The sequence below is a fragment of the Zingiber officinale genome, chromosome 9A (genome assembly GCF_018446385.1).
Source record: "Zingiber officinale cultivar Zhangliang chromosome 9A, Zo_v1.1, whole genome shotgun sequence".
In the NCBI taxonomy this organism is placed as follows: domain Eukaryota; kingdom Viridiplantae; phylum Streptophyta; class Magnoliopsida; order Zingiberales; family Zingiberaceae; genus Zingiber; species Zingiber officinale.
Window position 1 is genome coordinate 61,914,705 of NC_056002.1, and position 20,642 is coordinate 61,935,346.

Genomic DNA, 20,642 nt, shown 5'->3' on the forward strand with positions numbered 1-20,642 from the left:
CATCTATCATCCAGATGTTTGAGCATTACTAGCTAGATAAGCTGGTTTACTACAGTCATGCAATTAATCATGACCTGTGTGCTCAGTTTTATAATAATTTATATAGAATAGATGATCTTACTTACTCCATTAGAGTTGGTGGAAGGGATTTTTAGTTTTCTCCCACCCTCTTATGCACTAGTCTAGGACTTAGGCCATCCACATGTTCATTTTTGTGTAACCCTAGTAGGGACCTGCCATTTGGTGAGTCCTACTCCCATATTACCTTAGATACTATTTATATGTATCTTTTTGGAGAGGAGAGACCACTTGTAGTGATTAACTTTAGGTCACTCTCTCACAAGGTCCAGGACTATATCATGTATTGAGTCTTGACTTCCTGCATTTTACCGATCGCATCTCGGAACATTCCGACAATGCACCCTTCTCATTCTTTCTTTTTATACACCCTCTGTCAGCATTTGGATATAGATATAGTATTACATATGTTTCATAACATTATACGTGCATCCGGTCTTGTCACTAGGCTCGAGGTCCATATGCCCTATTGTCATGTCTTGGCATATATGTTTTTGACCTTAGAGATAAACACGACCCAGGGGAGGGTTACTTCCCTTAGTCCTTACGATGAGTTCGGCCAGCGTCAGTTAGTCCTAGTGCATGTAGATATTACCGCTCAGGGGATCCTAGCCTGGAGAGGTAGGCCACAACCAGCTGCTCCAGCAGGAGATGATTTGTATGCCCCTGTTGAGGGAGAGGAGTGGTTAGAGTTTACAGAGGTAGATCTCTTTGAGCATCCTCCTCTAGCACAACCCTCGACCTCAACCCGGCCCTCGACTTCACTGTCCGTCGAGGATCGACTCACTCGTCTTGAGGAGTCCTCCACGCAGTTACAACAGTCAGTCTCAGATGGTTTCAGCACACTACGGGGGGAGATGACTGCTCTCCGGGATGACGTGACTACCAAACTTGACCAGATCTTTCAGACTCTGCGGGGCCCTGAGCGACCATTACCACCACCTACTGACGATGCTCTGACTTGATCGGCCTATATACTCCTCTATGCATTGTATATGATTAACATACTGTCTATAGACAGTTTGTTTTAGTTTGTTTGATGAGCATGCTTTATAGACTTGGATTCATTTTACTTATCAAAATTCATTTCAGTCTTAAAATTCTAGGAATTTTTTTTTCAAAATTCCAAGTTTGTTAGTATTTCAAAATTTGGACTTAGCCTAGGCATTTACCCTTAGAAAGCATGTACCCCTAGTTCTTAGCCAGAGCATCTCACAAGCACACTAGGTTTACCTTGCATTTACTCAATTTGACTAACCAAGTGAAAACTACTACCTCATGGTAAACAATTAGTAACTAAAGGTTAGACATTTTTGTTTACTCATGCTTTGACTTTAGGCCTTTAAAAATTAGCTGACATTAATCAAGAGGGAGTAATCAATTGTTTTTTAGTTTAAAACTATTTTGACTTAGTTTTGAAATAGAAATTAATTTCTTAACTTGGTTTTTGAAATCAAAACTATCTTGACTTAGTTTTAAATTTTCTTAACTTGGTTTTTGAAATGAAGACTATTTTGACTTAGTTTTGAAATTAAAACTTTGTTTCAAAATAAAATTATTTTACTACATATTTCCAACTTGGTGTTGAAATTGTGTTTTGACTTAGTGAAGATATTAAACTTTTTTAGTTAAAATTATGATTAATAAGTTTCTTTGAGTATCTTATCAAAATATAATTATCAAAATTCTTAATACCTAGCTAAGCTTTTTAAAGTACTTATTTGAGCTTCTCTTTCACATCTTTTAAAAGCTAAAGTACTTCACTAAGTTTTAGAACTCTTTAAATGAATATAACTTTCTTTCTAAATCATTTTCAAAAATTCAAAATTTTTGCTAAAGTTTCTTTATCAAAACTAATATTTCAAGTACGAGCTGCCCTTCAAGGGGAGCTAATTATTCTCTTCTATATTTAGTACTTTTGATATATGGCAAAGGGGGAGAATTAGGAAAGTGAAAGTTAAGTTAAAAATAAATAAAAAGTTATGTTAAATAACTAGAACAATTTGATATTGCATGTATGCTATGATCTTACTATGTTTTTTTTCTTACGATGTTTTTACTTAACTTTAAACTTTTGTTACCATAATCAAAAAGGAGGAGATTGTTGGTGCGGGAAGCATCTGACGATCGAACCTAAGTTTAGATAATGGCAAAGGGTTCAAAGTTAAGGTTATTTGTAATCTAATGTGTTTGAATGAGTTTACAGGAAAGTCCTAAGTGTACTTAGGCAAAAGTCCTAGTTGCGGTTAGGCAGATGAAAAACCTTAGGGGTGGTAATCCTAGGTCCTAGGTGGTGGTAACCCTTGGAGAAAAGTCTTGGCGGATCGAGGGCTTGGGGAAAAATTCCTAGAGTCGAGGACTCTAGGTGGAAAGTCCTGGTGTCGCGAACCAGGTAAAAGACTGGACGGGTCGTGGAGCGGGCGTCCAGCAGAAAGTCCTGGAGCCTCGGGTGCTGAGCAAAAGTGCAGTCGGTCTGGAGGACCGGTTTGGCAACAGGTATACTCTCCTAAGTGGAGTAGGTGAGGACGCGTTTCCTGGTGAGGGAGCAGTAGGCGTTGGTTCGACCTAGGGTTTCCGGACGAAAATTCGAAGTCAGAACCGGATAGTCCGATGACTGTCAGATATTTATCTTAACCTTATTGTATTATGGCTAACTCTATTTTGCAGGATATATCTTATATTTTGGACTAACACATCTTGTAGGGAGCAAAAAAGATGTAAAGCCGCGGATGAACAGTACTCGAGGCGCCCTCCATGGAGCTTAGAGGCGCCTCGGGTGCACTAGCCGAACACCTCCGCGTAGCAGGGCAGAGGGTGCCCTATGGAGCTAAGGGTGCCCTGGACGCTGAGTAGAAGGCGACCTATATGGAGCTGAGGGTGCCCTGGACGCAGGTGGAGGGCGCCCTCCATGCGGTTGAAGGCACCCTCAGACGGATAAGCGGTGAAGAAGTCAGTGCTTATCCACACTACAGAATCGACGGGGTTGAGGGCGCCTTCCATGGTGTTCGAGGCACCCTCCACAGGCTTTATAAGTAGGTTCCGAGTATCTGCTTGAATACAATAAGAACTCACAACCATTCTTCCATGTGCTGCTTAAAGGACGATCTGATAAAGCTGTAACAAGACACCGACGAGCAGAAGCTTCAAATTCTTTATTCTTAAATTGTCGGTATAAGTTTTCTGTACTATTTTTATATTGTACTTCCAAGTGTAATTCTCTGGACGTATAGTGATTGCCCACCAAAAGCGATCAACGATCGCGGTCCTTGGAGTAGGAGTCACCACAGGCTCCGAACCAAGTAAAAGAAACTTGTTAGCGATTGTGTTTGTTTCTTTTCTTTATTCCCCTGCATAATTCTGAGTTTTCCGAAACGAACAAAATATCCACGAGCGCTATTCACCCCCCTCTAGTGCTTTCGATCCAACACACATTATCGAAGAAGCATATCACTAAAGCGTGACGAGCTATTCACCCCTCCCCTGTAGCTACAAATCAACCCTAACAAGTGGTATCAGAGCAAGGTCGCTCTTCACCGAAATCATCACCAGAAGGGGTAACGAGCTAGAGGGAGAAGAAGTTGAAGCAAATTTCAACAAGTTGAAGACTTCATCAAAGGCTCAACTTCAAATGAAATTCCAAGATGGACTTGGATTCGACACGAGGGTGCCTCCACCATTCATATCAATGAGCTTCGATTCTTGGAAATCAAGGATCAAAAATTTCCTCATGATGGAGATAGAGCAAGGGTTTCTCTAATGGAAGGCTTTGAAGCTCCAAAAGATTCAAAGGGCAAAATTCTCAAGAGGAGCAAGTGGAAGAAGCTTCATCTTCAGCAGAGTGCAACGAGAAGGGAAAAGAGGGAGCATACTCTTTGTTCCATGTAAAGATGAAGATGAAGAGACCTCGACCTCTAGGATTGAGGACGAGCGATGTTCGATGACACTGGACCAAGAAGAAGGAGAAGCTTATACTTCCGGGTTAAGTGAAGAAGAAGAAGATGGGGCATCCTCCAAAAATCAAGAGACATCAAATGGAGGATCAAGTGTCATCCCTACATGCGAAGCTATAAGTAGTTTAACTAAAAATAAAAATCATATTATTTGTTTTGAGTATAGGGAACATGAGTACTATAAGAGTTAGTTCCCTAAATTGGCCAAGAAGAAGGGTCAAATGGCACCAAAGGGCAAGGAGAAGCCCAAGGAGACCACCCCCACAACAAAGAGCACATTGTGTGCTTTTCTTGCAACCAAAAAGGACATTACCAAAACCAATGTCCAAAAGGGAAGAAATTGGTCAAGCCTAAAGGAGGAAGCTCAAGTCAAAGGGGAACTTGTAAGAGCAAACCCAAGGTATCATTTATTGAACCAACTCCTTTAAGTAATGGTAACAAGCATGCTAATTCTAATTTATATCATTTTAATACTATTTAACATAAAAATAGGAGGTATGATAGAATTAATGAAAATCATGTGGCTCTTCATGCCAAGACTACCTCACCTAGGGCTAGAAAGATAGACAATAATTTGGGCAAGAATTTTAAGAATTTTAGATATAGGCCCAAACATAAAAATGCTCATGGGAATAATGAAAAATCCAAAACTAAGGATTTAAGGATGGAAAACCAAGCCTTGAGATCAAGGCTTGATAAATTAGAAAAGACCATAAAAAGGATGAAAAATATTCTAAAAGGAAAAAATGAACATAACCTAGGTTTAGGACATCAAGAATCATCCAATGGCCATAGAGGTTTGAGATACAAAACCAAGGCCAAGAAAGATGTTCCTTCTTATCATAGGGTTCCATATAGCTATGGAACCAACCCTAGGTCTAGCGGTTGAGTCAAAAACACAAGGGAAGCTATCCCTAGAAGTGTTTTTGCAAAGACAAATGTGACTAAGACTTCTAAGAAGTCTTAGAAAGTCACTAGGGAGGTCACATGGGAAGCTATCCCTAAAGTTGACCTAGAGGAAGTGACCAAGGCTTTTAAGAAACCTAGAAAGGTCATTAGAAAGGTATCTAGGGAGGTTATCCCTAGTGAATATCTAGAACACTCAAGGAGCACCAATAGGTTTTGGGTTCCTAGAAGTATATTCTCTACACCCTAAATGGGTTAGAGAGTGTCAACTCTTATTGGAAGGGTAGTTAATCTAACCTTGATGAAGTTGACACTTGGAGGCGTTTTTAGGGTTTTTATTGACCTTCGAAAATGAAATGGATTAATTGTTTACTCTTTGAAAGAGTAAAATGTGCTAAAATTTGAGGAATTGAACTTATTTAAATTGGCACACTTGAGAAAAACATAAGAAATGTGAAGTTGGGATTTTGTTATTTTCTTAAGGAGTTAAGGGCAAATTTAAGCCCTAATTTAAGTGATTTCTCTTTAAAAGAGTAAAGTGTGTCAAACCTTGAGGAATTATGCTTAATTTAAATTGGTACAAATTAAGAAAAGCAAAAGAAATGTCAAATTGGGAGTTTGACATTTTCTTGGGAAAAAATAGGCAATCTAGGATTTAATTTTAATTTAGCTAAGGTTTATGGATACTTAGATAGTTAATCTAGGTATTTTATGTATGCTAAATTGTCATGCTTTGTTTGTCCATCATATGCCATGACATCATGCGTGCATTCATTTTCATTATGAAAAACACAAAAATACCATGGCATGTCATACATACATCATGTAGCTATAGTATATTTTCTTTTGAAAATTATTTCTATGTTGATGTATGTCATAAATCATCATGCATTACTTTTTAATTCCTTGTAATTAAGGATAAAGGCATTTGCTAACAAGCAGCATCCTAGGTGGATGTTAATAATTCAAAATGTCTAGATAGATATGCATTATCCCTAATTTAGGGTAAAATCAAAAAACTACATCTCACAAAGATTATAAGGTGACTTGTATGTATTTTAGTGCACATTAGATACAAGTGAGATGTTAGGATGATGAACAAAACTCAAGATGTTGATTTAGTGCATCTAGTTGAGTTTTGAATTCATCTAAACACATAGTTATGTGTACTCCAATCATTGGAAAAGCTAATGTACAAGTCATGTGCATTAAGCCCAAAGAACATGGTTGGAAATTAGTTTTGAAAAATATTTTAAATATACTTTGGAAAACCTTGGTGAAGGCTATCTTTTGATAGTAATCATCATTGAAAAGTTAGACATAAACTTGAAAGAAACATTGAAGTTTTTAAAGATTCTAATTTTGTGTTAATATTTAAAAATAGGAAGTATTTTCTTAGTAACCTATTTGTCCTTGATAGTATATACCCTAAATAATGTCTATAACATTTTCCATGATTTTTAGAATTTTGTAAAAATTTTAGGGCATTTATGAATTTCACTAAAATTGGATTTCAGGAAATCAGCCCTCCAATCGATCAGGCGATCGATTGAGATGGGTATTGTCGTGAGTAGAAGCTCACTGAATCGATGATCCGATCGATTCAACTTTGCCTGGATCGATTCAGAGGTAATTTTCGCGAACAGAAGCTCGCATAATTGATCAGGCGATCGATTGAAACTAGTGTCAATCGATTGAGACCCAGCCCAATCGATTGAAAAGGCCGATTTTGGCTGGAAAAGTCTAATTTTAGCACTTTAAGCCATTTTTAGCCTCTTTAACCACTCCTAAACCCTTGGAATACATTTGTATACATTTAGGGGTAGTTTCCATGATGAAAACAAGGAGAAATGATTAAGGAACACTAGGTTGAAGTTTAGGATGAGGTTAGTTTCAACATTGAATCTTTTAAACCTAAAAACTTCAAATTTTTGGGTTTCCTAAAGATTTAGGAACTCCAAGCTATTGTTGGTGCAATGACAGAAGTTTGAAGCATGTTTTAGGGGAAACTATTCTTTAAAAACATGAAAATATTTTTTCAAAATCATTGAAGGTGGTAAATCCTTCGTGTGAAAAAATGCTCAAGGTTGAGCATTGGGGAACAATGGAAGATTGGATATCTTCATTGTAGAAAAGGAGTATGCTCAAGGATGAGCATTGGATACAATGAACGGTATGGGACCTTCGTTGTCGGAATGATGAATGCTCTTGGATGAGCATGGTGAAGTGGTTAATGCTCAAGGGTGAGCATTGAAGACAATGAATGGTATTGGACCTTCATTGTGGTGTTGTGAACAACATGTGAGGTTGTGAACAACGTTGAGTAACTCTTCAGAGTGAGAGTTTTTGATATATGCCAATAGGGGGAGAAATATAAGGTTTAAGTTAGGTCTTTATCCCTCAAGGAAAGTTTGGGGGAGAATGCAGGGTTTAAATTATGCCTTCATTATCCAAAGGGCATTGACATGAAGAAAAAGTTGAGGTTATGGGATTAGCCTAACTTAAAGATATTGTTAAATATCAAAAAGGGAGAGATTTTTGGTGTAATATCCCATGGGTCAGGTTGACTAATCTTGAGTTAGCTCAAGCTTGAGTCTTAATGTTTGGGTTTCAATGTTTGATAATACATGGAGATTGCAGATGCAATCGTCTGATTGGAGAGATTATTAATACAATTCCCTCTGGTCAAGAACTGACCAGTTTGATGTGAAGAAGAGTCAAGTAAGTTAAAGTTGACCGGATACTTGACTGGGAAAGTCCTAATTGGATGTTAGGCAAGGGAAAATTCTGGTGAGTGAAACCAGGTGAAAGACATAGTGAGTGAAGGTAGGCAGTTGGAAAATCCTAGTGAGTAAAGCTAGGTAGGTGAAAATCTCGGTGAGTGAAGTCGGGAAATAGAAAAATCCTGGTGAGTGAAGCCAGGTGAAAATCCTAGTGAGTGAAGCTAGGTGAAAGTCTTGGTGAATGAAGTCAGGCAGATGGAAAGACCTAGTGAGTGAAGCTAGGCAGGTAAAAGTCCCAGTGAATGAAGATGGGTAGTGGGAAAATCTTGGTGAGTGAAGCCAGGTGAAAACCCTAGTGAGTGAAGCTGGGTGAAAGTCCTAGTGAGTGAAGCTAGGCAGATGGAAAGTCCTGGTGAGTGAAACCAGGTAGATTGAAATTCCTGGTGGGTGAAGTGAGGCAGATGAAAAGTCCTAGTGAGTGAAGCTAGGCAAATGGAAAGACCTGGTGAGTGAAGCCAAGCACGTGGAGATCTAGGTGGGTCAAGATTGACCAAACACTTGGTGTTGGGAAGCTCAAGTAGGTCAAAGGATTGACTGGATACTTGATATGAGGAAATCCAGATGGGTCAAGTGTGATCGAACATCTAGTGGAAGTCCAAGTGGGTCAAGGTTGACCAGATACTTGGTACAAGGAAAAAAGTCCAAGTGGATCAAATGATTGACCGGACACTTGGTGAAGGAGTCCCAACAGGTCACGGTTGACCGGATGTTGGGTTTGGGAACCTTGGACTTGAGTTTAGGCAAGTCAAGTTTGGGGCAATCGATCGACTGATTAATTGACCTAAGCCCAATCGATCATCCGATCGATTGGGAAAGTGCTGTGACAAGCAGCAGCCCAATCGATCAGTCGATCGATTGGACACCACCAATCGATCATCCGATCAGTTGGCAGCTGGTTTTCTCGCCCGATCGCGAGAAAGCTTGAATCGATAGGTCGATCGATTTGGGCAGCTTCCAACAAGCACAGAGGCGCTCTAAATCGATCAACCGATCGATTCAAGCCTCCCTAATCGATCAGCCGATCGATTGGGATACGACCGTTGCATATGATGCAGGTTTTAGACGACCGAGATTGCTGGGATCTCACGTTGCAATCGATTGGGAGGAGCCCCAATGGATTGGAAGCCCTAGAAGTCCAGATATAAAGACGACGAAGCTTTCAAATGTAAAAACCCTTCTTCCCGATCTTCACGCGCTCTTCCACGACATTCATCGCCAGTTCTTGGAAGCTCTTAGAGATAAATGCAGGTGCACCTCCATGGTTTAAGAGGCATCAACAAGAAACAAGTGAGCAAGAAGAAGGTTTTTCTTTGTTATCTTGTATTTTTCTTCTTGCGTGTGTTGTATTTATTGTGTGAGTGTTGTACGAGATTTTTGCACCTCTGGTAGTTACTGAGAATGAGTGTTTTTATAGTTGTGTGTGGATCCTTGGATTAGTCATCTCTTCTTGAGGTGGATACCAAGTTAATACTTGTTAGCATTGTGAGTGGTTTTCTTGTTCCTTATTCCACTGCACATCATCGAAGAAGCACATCACCGAAGCACGATGAGCTAGCTACAAATCGACCCTAACACTAAAATCCCACCAATTGTTCTCCTCTCTAAATCATCACTCTGCGCAAGTTCATCTTTGGCCAAGAGGGGGAGATCCGAGCTCTAGTTTTGCCGGAGTTGAATCACATATTCCAGCGCTAGATTTTTGTTGTAATCAACATTCCATATGGCTATTTCTTCCTCCCGTGGCCAATACCGAGCTTCCACCGTCGATCCCTTCTTTGCCAATCTCTACAGCTACTTGATCTAGACTCCGTTGGAGAGGAAACTACTGACACTAAGATATGGTCAGGCCGTTAGTTTTGGGTTCTAGGTTTGTAGATATTTGGGTTCCGATTTTAGTATGGAATGTTGTGCTACTTGGATGGTTGTTCCTAGTTGTAGCTTCATTGTAGCTTCGGCCATGAATCTTCAGTAGCAAGTACTTTCAACTAGAAATTTCTAATATCCGCTCTTCCTAGCTGTGATTCAGCAGGGGAGGCGTTATAGTAGGGTAAGTTGTTGGAAATTGATTTATGTTTTAGCATAATCTGAGTTGATGCCGGAATAGCTAGGGATAATTAATCCATGAGGTTGCGAAATGATTAAGATTAAATGATGGATTTGAACTAGGATTTAGGTTAGATCTTATTTGTTAATTAACCAAGGTTAATAATGAATTAGGGTTTCCTGATTTAAATAGGAATTTTGTTTAGCTATTTGATACACATGGGAGTAGCTTAATTATACATGTTGTTATAGGACATTGATTTACAACGAGCCACTTGACGTGAGGATAATTTTTGATGCGCGCTATATTTAAGGCAGGTTCTTTCTACCTTATTTCTTTAGTACTTTGACCTTAGCACATGAGCTATATTCAGATAGTTGTTGTATTTACTTTGACTCCACTAGTATTTTTTCTGAGTTTGATACTTACTTGCTTGATATTTGAGATGATCAGATCCATATCTATATAGTCTCTCGTTGTCATCCATGATATTTAGCGGATACTAGATACAATGATTATTTGCTTTGATTGTTATTTATTTATGTACCTTATTGAGTATGCTGGTTTTATTGTAGCATAGTTGATTTCTATTTATCTATGTGATGACTGTTACATATTGCTTATCATGTCATTACATGCATACTAATAATTGTGTCTCCCTTGTGGTTGACTAAGTCTTAGTCAACATCACACACTTGTCCATTCATGGGTAGTGGTTGCTAGAATAGATGTCGCTTGTCTTGTCGTGCCCCCACTTAGTCACTCGTGGATAATGATAGCTGGAGTTACGAGCAGCAGGAACCCCATTACTATGTAGCTAGTCAGCTACTACGTGAACTATTCACTCAGTCACTCGAGAGTAGTAATAGTTAGAGTGTTATACAGTTATCATTATCCTGACCTCTCGACCATATAGGGGTTATAGTGTAGAGGGGTGGGGGGGACCATCTGTACATATGCTTTTGTTACTATGCTATTATTTTTATTGTATCTGTATGATTGTGATATGCTTACATATGTTGAGTTATATGCCTGTTGCATGTGTTAGATACTGGCTTACCTATTAATAATATGTATATATATATACCTCACATATTATCCTTGTAGTTATGAGCAGTACTATTACAGATCCTCACTATTCCTGACTTCCTATTACTTGCTTAGTAGATGAGTTCATGTATGAATATTTATTATAATATCACTGTAGTTCATGTTACCACTTCCTATGAGACTATATACCTTATGCTCATGCACTATCTGTCTATTACCCGCTGAGTCATTAGCACTCACCCCCCTTTGAACTGGTTTTTCTTTCGCTAGAGAATAGGTAGATGATACAAGAACACTTGGAGGATCCTGACTATCGGTCCCACATCACATTCGAGGTTGGATTTCTAGTTCTGATTCCTATTTTATTCATGTTTTGAATTTGTGAACTTGGCATTGTAATAACTCGACGTAAACTTGGACTTTATCCTTATGGCTTCTTGTATTTGTTTTGGTGTTGTGGTGTCAAGTCGGGTCGGCTTATAGTTAGTTATTTTATGTTCATTATTTTATGACTTTTGTTGTGTTTTATTTCAGCCGTGTGGATTGTTTATCAACTGCGTGGTTGTGTATACTTTCAGCCATGTGGGCTACTTATAAACTACATGGTTGTGTTTGCATTCAGCTGTGTGGGCTATTGATAGCTTGTGAGTATCCTTGTGGCATTGTATACATGCTTCTTTTGTCACTGATATAGGGGAGGTGTTGTCCGATTTTCGTTGGACAACCTTACCCTCGGGGTGTGACAAAATATTTTATGTTGGACTAACATATTTTGAAGGGAAAAAGAAGCATAAAATGCCTTAGCTGAACAGTACCCGAGGCGTCTTTCATGCGAAGGAAGGCGCCTTTAAGAGCTTGAAAGGCGCCTCCGATCGAATAAAATTGGACTTCGTCAACAATAAGAGGCAAGCTGTTTGGGATAAAATTTAGCGGATGGAATACACCTTCAGTGCTATGGAAGGTGCCTTCAACACTCAATAAAAGAGTGTTTTGGTTAGCCTTCAAGACACAATTCATACATCTCCTCTACAAGCTTCTATGCGTTTGTTAGACGTTCCAACTGCTTTGACTTCTTGCTGCGGGTTTGCTACGACACTATCATACCCGACTACTACAGACAGACCCTCACCAACACACGAGAGCTCTCACTCCTATGTCTTCGTGTTGGTAGCTAGTTTCTATTTTATGCTTACTATAAATATCTATAAAAGAAAAGTGTAGGTTTGTTACACTTTCCTATTCCTTTATTTGTACTTGATTCCCTCTTCTGGCGGTTCTGGAAGAGACTTAGTGGATTACCCATCGATAGGTTTGAGGGGCTTGAGTCTTGGAGTAGCAGTTATCAAAGGCTCTGAATTAAGTAAAATCCCTTGCATTCTTGTACATTTTTCATTTCTAGTTTTTGTTCCATTGCGCGTACTTTGTTTATAAAAATGATTAAAAAAAAAGTTTTTAAAACCATGTGATTCACCCCTCCCCCTCACGTGTGTAACTATCCAACACTTATTAGGACTTCATTCATCTCATGCCAAGTTTTGGTCAACCATGACTCACTTGATTTTCCCTCTTGCCAACTCCTCGTTGGACTTTCGATCACCAAGTGTCTGGTCAATCGTGGTCCACCCGAATTTTCTTTTATATGCCAAGTGTTTGGTCAATCCTAATCTACTTGGACTTTCATCATCTTCGGTTACCAAGTGGTATCACCCTTGACCCACTTGGACTTTCCTCTTCTTATCAAGTATCCGATCAAATTGACTTACTTGACTCTTTACTCGAGCACACATCATTTGTTCAATCATGCTTATTGTCAAGTATCCGATTAATTTTAACCTATTTGACATATTACTCGACCATTTAACATATTGATCAAATATAAAAAATTTAACTTGAGTTGACTCAATTTTGATCAATCCAGTCAATCTTGACTAGAGTTCGATTGCACTAATAGAATCATCATCTGTGCCTCTACACCTGAAACATTTGGATTCCTATGCCCAGTGAAGTTACCACCATCTGAGTCCCTACGCCAGAAGTCCTTGGGTCCTTATGCCCAGTGGTATCATCATTTGGGTCCCTGTGCTCAATGAAGTTATCATTATCCAGGTCTCTACACCCAAAGTCCCCTAGTCCCTACTCTTGACGGAATCATCATCAAGGCTTGTACGACCAAGACCCTTAGGTCCTTGTGCCTGACGGAGTTACTATCATCCGGTCCTTGCACTCAAGACTCCTAAGTCCATATGCCCACCGGAGTTATCATCATCCAAGTCTGTATGCCTGAGACCCTCGGGTATGTGTGCTTGGTAGAGTTATCATCATTTGGATCCCTGCACTCGAGACCCCTAAATCCCTGTGCCTAACAGAGTTTCTATCATTCGAAGCCCTGCAGTAAAGTCTCTAGGCCCCTACATCTAGTAGAATTATCATCCAAAGCCTTGCACCCAAAGCCCCCTGGTCCTCGGCCTAGCGGGATTAGAGGAGATCCAAATGCTATCAATTTTCCTACATCAGATTCGATTGTCTTTAATTGTTTTTTAAACATAATTAGCATTTTTGTCCAAACAGATTCATGTTCCAAAATTTATTCGGCCCCCAAGGTTTTCATGCTATGCCTATGCTTCAAACCCTGAATCAAGTCTCGTTCTCATTACTCCTCGACTTGACTTAGGGGAGTTTCCATGTTATCCCTAATTTAATTGCCTCCCTAGTACCTGTAATATGCAACTCGTGATCCACTAACCCTTTGGAGTTTGGAAGCATAAAACTATAAATAGTATAGCAATGATGAAAGGAGGTATGTTTTTTATGTCAATCCTAATCTGAATTCTATTTATTTTCTATATATATTGATCCCGTCCGGAAGCTGAGTCGGATGAAGGCGGGCCTTGTTGTACTAAAAGTTGACGGAGAGTCATTGAGATGCTGAATCAGTGAGGTATCCCCCCTGGAACGGTTCGCGCGGGCGATTCTACGAAGAGAAATGATAAGGATGATGACGATATTGCTCTGCACACACTCAGACAAGTCCACCAGTCGTTAGAGACTCAGAAACCAGGGAAAAGTCCCCGGGTCAGGCCCTCCGACGCTCAAGTCAGGTACTTTTTCCCCAGAAAATCCCAGAGAAAGGACGAAAAGAAAAGTGAAAGACTGGTAAAAAATGACGAGTGAGCGTACCTACGTAAGGGACAAAGCTTTCCTCTTTATACTGTAGCTGAGGTTTTTGGAACCTGGTGAATGTCAGGGAATGTCGGGTAGCAGAATTTGTCTCTCAGTGATCGATACGTGTCTTTCTCTTATAGGCTGGCGGAGGAACCAAGACAGGTATGAGCTTTCCCCCGTGAGAATATTCTCTGACATGTGATGATTCGTCTCTGACAAGTGGTTATGATTCTTTGTAGGTCTATTTTTCATGTAGTGTCTGGCTCTTTGACCCACCTTTGTCTGTGTTACTAAAGGTCTGCACGTTGGGTTTAATTCCCAACCCGCTTCTATTTGCTTTCATCCAAGACATGAATGTCCCGCCTTGTACGCTGGGACTGATTCCCGACCTACATATGCCGACTGTTATCCATGGCATGAATGTCCCGACCTGTACGCTGGGTCGGCTTCCCGACCTGCATATGCTGGCTGTTATCCCTGGCCTGAATGTCCCGACCTGTACGCTGGGCCTGATTCCCGACCTACATATGCCGACTGTTATCCATGGCATGAATGTCCCGACCTGTACGCTGGGTCGGCTTCCCGACCTTCATATGCTGGTTGTTATCCATGACATGAATGTCTCGACCTGTACGCTGGGTCGGCTTCCCGACCTGCATATGCCGACTGTTATCCGTGGCATGAATGTCCCGACCTGTACGCTGGGTCGGCTTCCCGACCTACATATGCTGGCTGTTATCCCTGGCCTAAATGTCCCGGCCTGTACGCTGGGCCTGATTCCCGACCTACATATGCCGACTGTTATCCATGGCATGAATGTCCCGACCTGTACGTATGATCATCCCAACTTGTACGTCTGGTCATATTCCTGACCTATGTCCGTCTATTGTTTATTCACGGCATGAACGTCCCGACCTGTGCGTACGATCATCCCGACCTGCACATTGGGTCGGATTCCTGACCTGCCCGTTGGCGTTGTCCTAGAGGCTAAACTTCCGACCTCCAGGCTGGCGTGACTTTTGACTAGCCACGAGGGCTAGACTTTTGACCTCCAGGATGGCATGACTTTTGACTAGCCACGAGGGCTAGACTTTTGACCTTCAGGTTGGCATGACCTTTGACCCCTCCGTAGCTTTGACTCCTTGCCAAATCATCTCACAGACCCCACATTCATATACCGTATCACAAGCCTCCCTCTCAAGTCTAGTCGAAGGAAGACCCGAGTTTGACTGACTAGACCCCTGCACATCTTCGCGCTCTCTGCTCCCGGCCCTTCACGCCGTACCAACCTTTATGTCCTGTCGCCTCCTACTGCGCCAACCTTTATGTCCTATCACCTGGGGTATCCTGTATGTATAGTTGCTTTAGTGGTTGCTGGTGGTACGGCGCTTACGTAATTGCTTCAGTGGTTGCCTGGGATACGGTGCCTGAGTAATTGCTTTAGTGGTTGCTGGTGGTACGGTGTTTACGTAATTGCTTCAGTGGTTGCATGGGATACGGTGCCTGAGTAATTGCTTTGTCTTGACTACTCAATCTCCTCTTTAAAAAGACCTCAATACGCTCCCTTCTCATATCCTTCCTTTCCTTTGCTTTCTTCCTGCTTTTCGTCCCTTTGCCTGCTCCCGGTTTTAATTTGACACGATGCATTCGCCTTCCTCCGAGGAAGTTGATCAGCCAAACCCCCAAATGCGTATACTTCACCTCACCCAACAGCTTGCAGAGAAGGAGTGCGAACTGAAAAACCTGACGGCGGAGCTAGACCGTACACTTGCTTCCTAGCAGGATGCAGACACCCTATATCGCGTTGCTAAATCTTGTGTTCATGCTGAAAATGCGAGGAAAGAGAAATTCCAGTCTGACCTGCAACGCCATCTTTGCCTCCATGAACGTCTACAACGAGAGCATGAGGCCGAGCTATCTCTCCTCCGCGCGTGCCTTGATGATAAACAAGATACCATCGCTCGGCAACAAACCGTCATCGACTCCCTCCAAGCAGAGTTGGCCCGAGCTTACAACGTCCCGGAGGCTCTTGAGCCTCAGGATGTTCCTTCCCAGGGCAGTGTCCACAGACCTTAACTAACACTTGTGGCTCCTGCTTTGGCTTTGATTGTCTCGGTGACTCCTGCCCGGGTTCTAGTTGTCTCAGTGACTCCTTTCCGGACTTCAGTTGTCTCAGTGACTCCTTTCCGGACTTTAGTTGTCTCAGTGACTCCTTTCCTGTAATACGTTCTGCTTTGCAGAACGTTCATTTCTGTAATAATGCTTGTATCCCTTCTCTTCTGTTTTGCAGAACGTTCGTTTCTGTAATAATGCCTGTATCCCTTCTCTTACGTAACTCCAGCTTGTGTCATTGATGTTTATTAATTGGAGAGACTCATTCCTCTGGACAATCTATTTTTTGTCCATTTGGTATGCTGCGAAGATCGCCTGGCTGCCTGATATGCTCCTTTAAAGATGCTTTAGTCTGCGCAATATATGCCCGTCTAATTGTGAGACAACTGAGCACCTCTCACGCTCTCATTAACCCTTCGACTTCCGAGTTAATCTGCCTTTATTATGACACCAGTTCCCAAGCTCCTTTTCCCACTTCGAGAGAGTCCTTTCCTATTCCTTACTTATATAAAAGATTTAGGGGTATTTCCTCCTATCTATACACATATTCTCTTTACCCCCACTAACGTATTTATGGAATCCCCCGAATTGTTGGATTTGCGTCGGAGGCTGGCTCTTACCGAAAAAGCTTTGCATGATATGACCCGGAGCCGGGACCTACAGACCTCTCTTTGCAGGGAACTTGAAGAGCTATGGCGTGCGGCTAAATGCAGGACTCGGGCAAAGATGGCTCTGAAGATGAAAGCGCAAGCGGACTTTCACGCTCAACTGCATCATATCCTCTATTTGAAGTTGAAGCATGAGGATGAAGTGACATCTTTAAAAGAGGAGAATCGACTACAAAACGACACCATTAATCAACTGCGGACCGCTCTTGATCATGCCAAGGTAGAGCTGGCTCGAGCTAGAGCTTGCTTAGAGGAAGGGCCTCAAGTATCTGAATCAGATAGCGACTGAGAATGCTGTTAAATGTTTCTCTCTACGAATCCCTCTTTATGGAATGAAACCAATTTTCTACTTTATGACTGTGTTCCTTTCTCCGATCTGTACTAGTCTCTATATCTATAAAGCATTCACACTCCTTTAGTTTTACTAGAAAATATAACAAAAGCATTTCGCGTACCTCACTTTCTTCTTACCCCGAGCCAAAGCAGTAATAAGCCGTAGTACCTGTAAGGCATGTGGTACTTTGCTGTATATGTAAAGGATAAAGATACTGACTGAGAAAATGATTGAACCAACCGCTAAGTTTGTAGAGCGTGCGGGCAGGGCTCACTTATAACTTGCACTGAGGCAAGAGTCTGGGACAGCCGACCGAGCAACTCGGTTGTTGGGCGTGAGAGCAGAGCTCACTTATAACTTGCACTGAGGCAAGAGTCTGGGACAGCCGACCGAGCAGCTCGGTCGTTGGGCATGAGAGCAGAGCTCACTTATAACTTGCCCTGAGGCAAGAGACCGAGCAGCTCGGTCGTTGGGCGTGAGAGCAGAGCTCACTTATAACTTGCACTGAGGCAAGAGTCTGGGACAGCCGACCGAGCAGCTCGGTCGTTGGGCGTGAGAGCAGAGCTCACTTATAACTTGCACTGAGGCAAGAGTCTAGGACAGCCGACCGAGCAGCTCGGTCGTTGGGCGTGAGAGCAGAGCTCACTTATAACTTGCACTGAGGCAAGAGTCTGGGATAGCCGACCGACCTCGGTCGTTGGGCGTGAGCAGAGCTCACTTATAACTTGCACCGAGGCAAGAGTCCGGGGCACCGACCTGACGATCATTGGGCGTGAGAGCGAGCTCACTTATAACTTGTACTGAGGTAAGAGTCTGGGACACCAACCAAGCAAGGTCGTTGGGCGTGAGAGCGAGCTCACTTATAACTTGCACCGAGGCAAGAGGACCTGGACGGTCTTTGGGCGTGAGAGCAGAGCTCACTTATAACTTGCACCGAGGCAAGAGTCTCGCCCACCGAAAGGTCGTTGGGCGTGAGAGCAGAGCTCACTTATAACTTGCACTGAGGCAAGAGTCTGGGACAGCCGACCGAGCAGCTCGGTCGTTGGGCGTGAGAGCAGAGCTCACTTATAACTTGCACTGAGGCAAGAGTCTGGGACAGCCGACCGAGCAGCTCGGTCGTTGGGCGTGAGAGCAGAGCTCACTTATAACTTGCACTGAGGCAAGAGTCTGGGACAGCCGACCGAGCAGCTCGGTCGTTGGGCGTGAGAGCAGAGCTCACTTATAACTTGCACTGAGGCAAGAGTCTGGGACAACCGACCGAGCAGCTGCTTTCCTGGTCCCGCTAAACGTTGACACCTAGCTGATCCATCCGCTTACCAGGACACACACAGCCGACTTGGAGTTTCAGTTTTCTGATCCAGATGAAAAGTTGTTGACCATGGATTCGAACTCTCGGCCCGAAATCGTTCGAAGAGCTTCATCTGTCATCAAAAAACATTATTAGTAGTGCTGAACAGATAGTCATATTGCCAACCTGAGCCTTGCAGTGTTTGAATTTATTTCCCGCTACTTTTCTTTCATGGCTCCCCAGAAAAGCCTGTGGTAAGCGTTTCCATATGCCTACTTCATATCATGATTTCCTTATCACATCCATCATTAATATGGCTCCTCGGAGGTTGACACCTGTCCTCAGCCTTTATTACCTATGCCAAATGACGCCGCACACGCCACTCCTTTTTGTACACACTTCCCGATGCGGGTATGTTCTTTGACGATCAGACGGCTTTAAGCGCTTTCCCCAAAAAGATACTCATTCGATATTTCCTAGGGGAACTCCCTTTATAAACCCTAAAGGCCACCCGCAGCTATTGCCTTACACGCATTGCCTGCTTGCTTCTTGCCGCTTCAACTTCTTAGGTGTCCGCACTCTTTCTCTTTTAAGCTCCTCCATTTAGCGTTTTTCTCTTCTTCGACTAATCTCATCCTCAACCCCTTGGATCCTGATAATGGCTGACGGTAAGACCACCCTTTGGTATTCCTGCTTCATTTCGGATATAGACGACCATGACCTTTCCGTGATTTGCTCGGACCTGAACCTAAGTGATGCCTATAAACTCCGAGTTCCCACACCGCAAGAGCACCCCGCTAATCCTCCGGAAGGCTTTGTGACCATTTTTAAAGACCAAATTTTAGGAGGTCTTCGTTTTCCCATCCATCCATTCATCTCCTCTTTGAGCGAATATTTTGGTGTTTGTATCTCTCAATTTGCTCCTAACTTCTTTCGAGCAATCTGTGGCACCCTTATTCTCTGTCGTATGTATGAGCTTCCCTTGACTGTTCATCTTTTTCACCACTTTTATTCCTTCAAACGGTCAGAGCCCGGAGTGTTTATGGTATAGGCTAGGCCTGGCTACAAGTTTTTCCCAGATCTGCCTTCTTCAAACAAGGGGTGGAAATCCCATTTTTTCTTTGTCAGACTTCCTGAGCCACTGGTCGGGCCTACACAATGGCGACCTGACCTTCCAACTGACCTTCCTGTACATCATCATCAGCCTTCTTGTTTCCCCGCTTCTGAAGCACTTCAAGGAGTACTTGTTAACCTCTCTGTATTATTACTGGAAGGCTTTCTGTACTTATTTGGGCTTAGCCCTGTTCAGCAGGACCTCGGGGCTCCGTTTGGTAAGACCCAATTTTCCTTTCCTCTACTATTCGCTAACTGAGGTATCTTTCTATCTTATCGCAGAGGCCGCCATGTACCGAGCTCACTCCTCTGATGCTAAGCGCCGATCTGCCGCTTATTTGAAAAATCTAGGTGAAGAACTTAGGAGGGGAGTAGCGGCTTCTTCCCGGTCTGGTCCCTCTACTTCGCAATTCCCCCATTCGGCCCCCCTACTATCCTGCCTGCGGCGGCTCAGGAAGGAACTTCCTCTGTTCCCTCTGTGGATGCGGCTCCGACTGAAGGCCAGGTCACTGTAGAACAGACTGATCCCCCCCTAACACAGCGGGTTAAGGAGGCTTGTATAGAGCAGGCTGGAGAGGTTACTGCAGAGCAGGCTGGGGAAGCTACTATAGAGCAGGTCGATGAAGCCACTATAGAGCAGACTGAAGACAGGCAAGTGACATTCCCCTGACCAGCTGAGCGCCTAAAACTTCAGCGCAAGAGGAAGAGGGTGACTCCAGCTATTCAATCGTCACCTCCATTTATCCCATCCAGCCGTCGCTCTTCCTCCATTCGTCGCTCCTTGGAAGTTCCTGATGCCCCTCCTGCCCGCACTAGTACTGTGGAGCTTGAAGTTCCTGTTACTTCCCCTCACATATCGGCTTTGGCTTCTGATCAAGATATAGTTCCCGAACCAGCTTTTGTTCAAGCGCCAGCCTCCGCTCCCGGTCAGCCATCTTTACTCTCAGCGGAACAGCCCAGGAGCTCCGCAACTCCATCTGCCCCCCTTCCCTTAGATGTTCCCGCTTCTACTTCTAGATCCCAGCGAAAGACTCGCAAGAGATATTCTTTTACTGATTTTTGGCACGTGCCTTCCTCCACAGGCTCAGAGGTAATGGCCAAAATTGCTGATGAGGCCCCTCCCCTTACCGCTTCAATCGAATTGGAGGGAGACC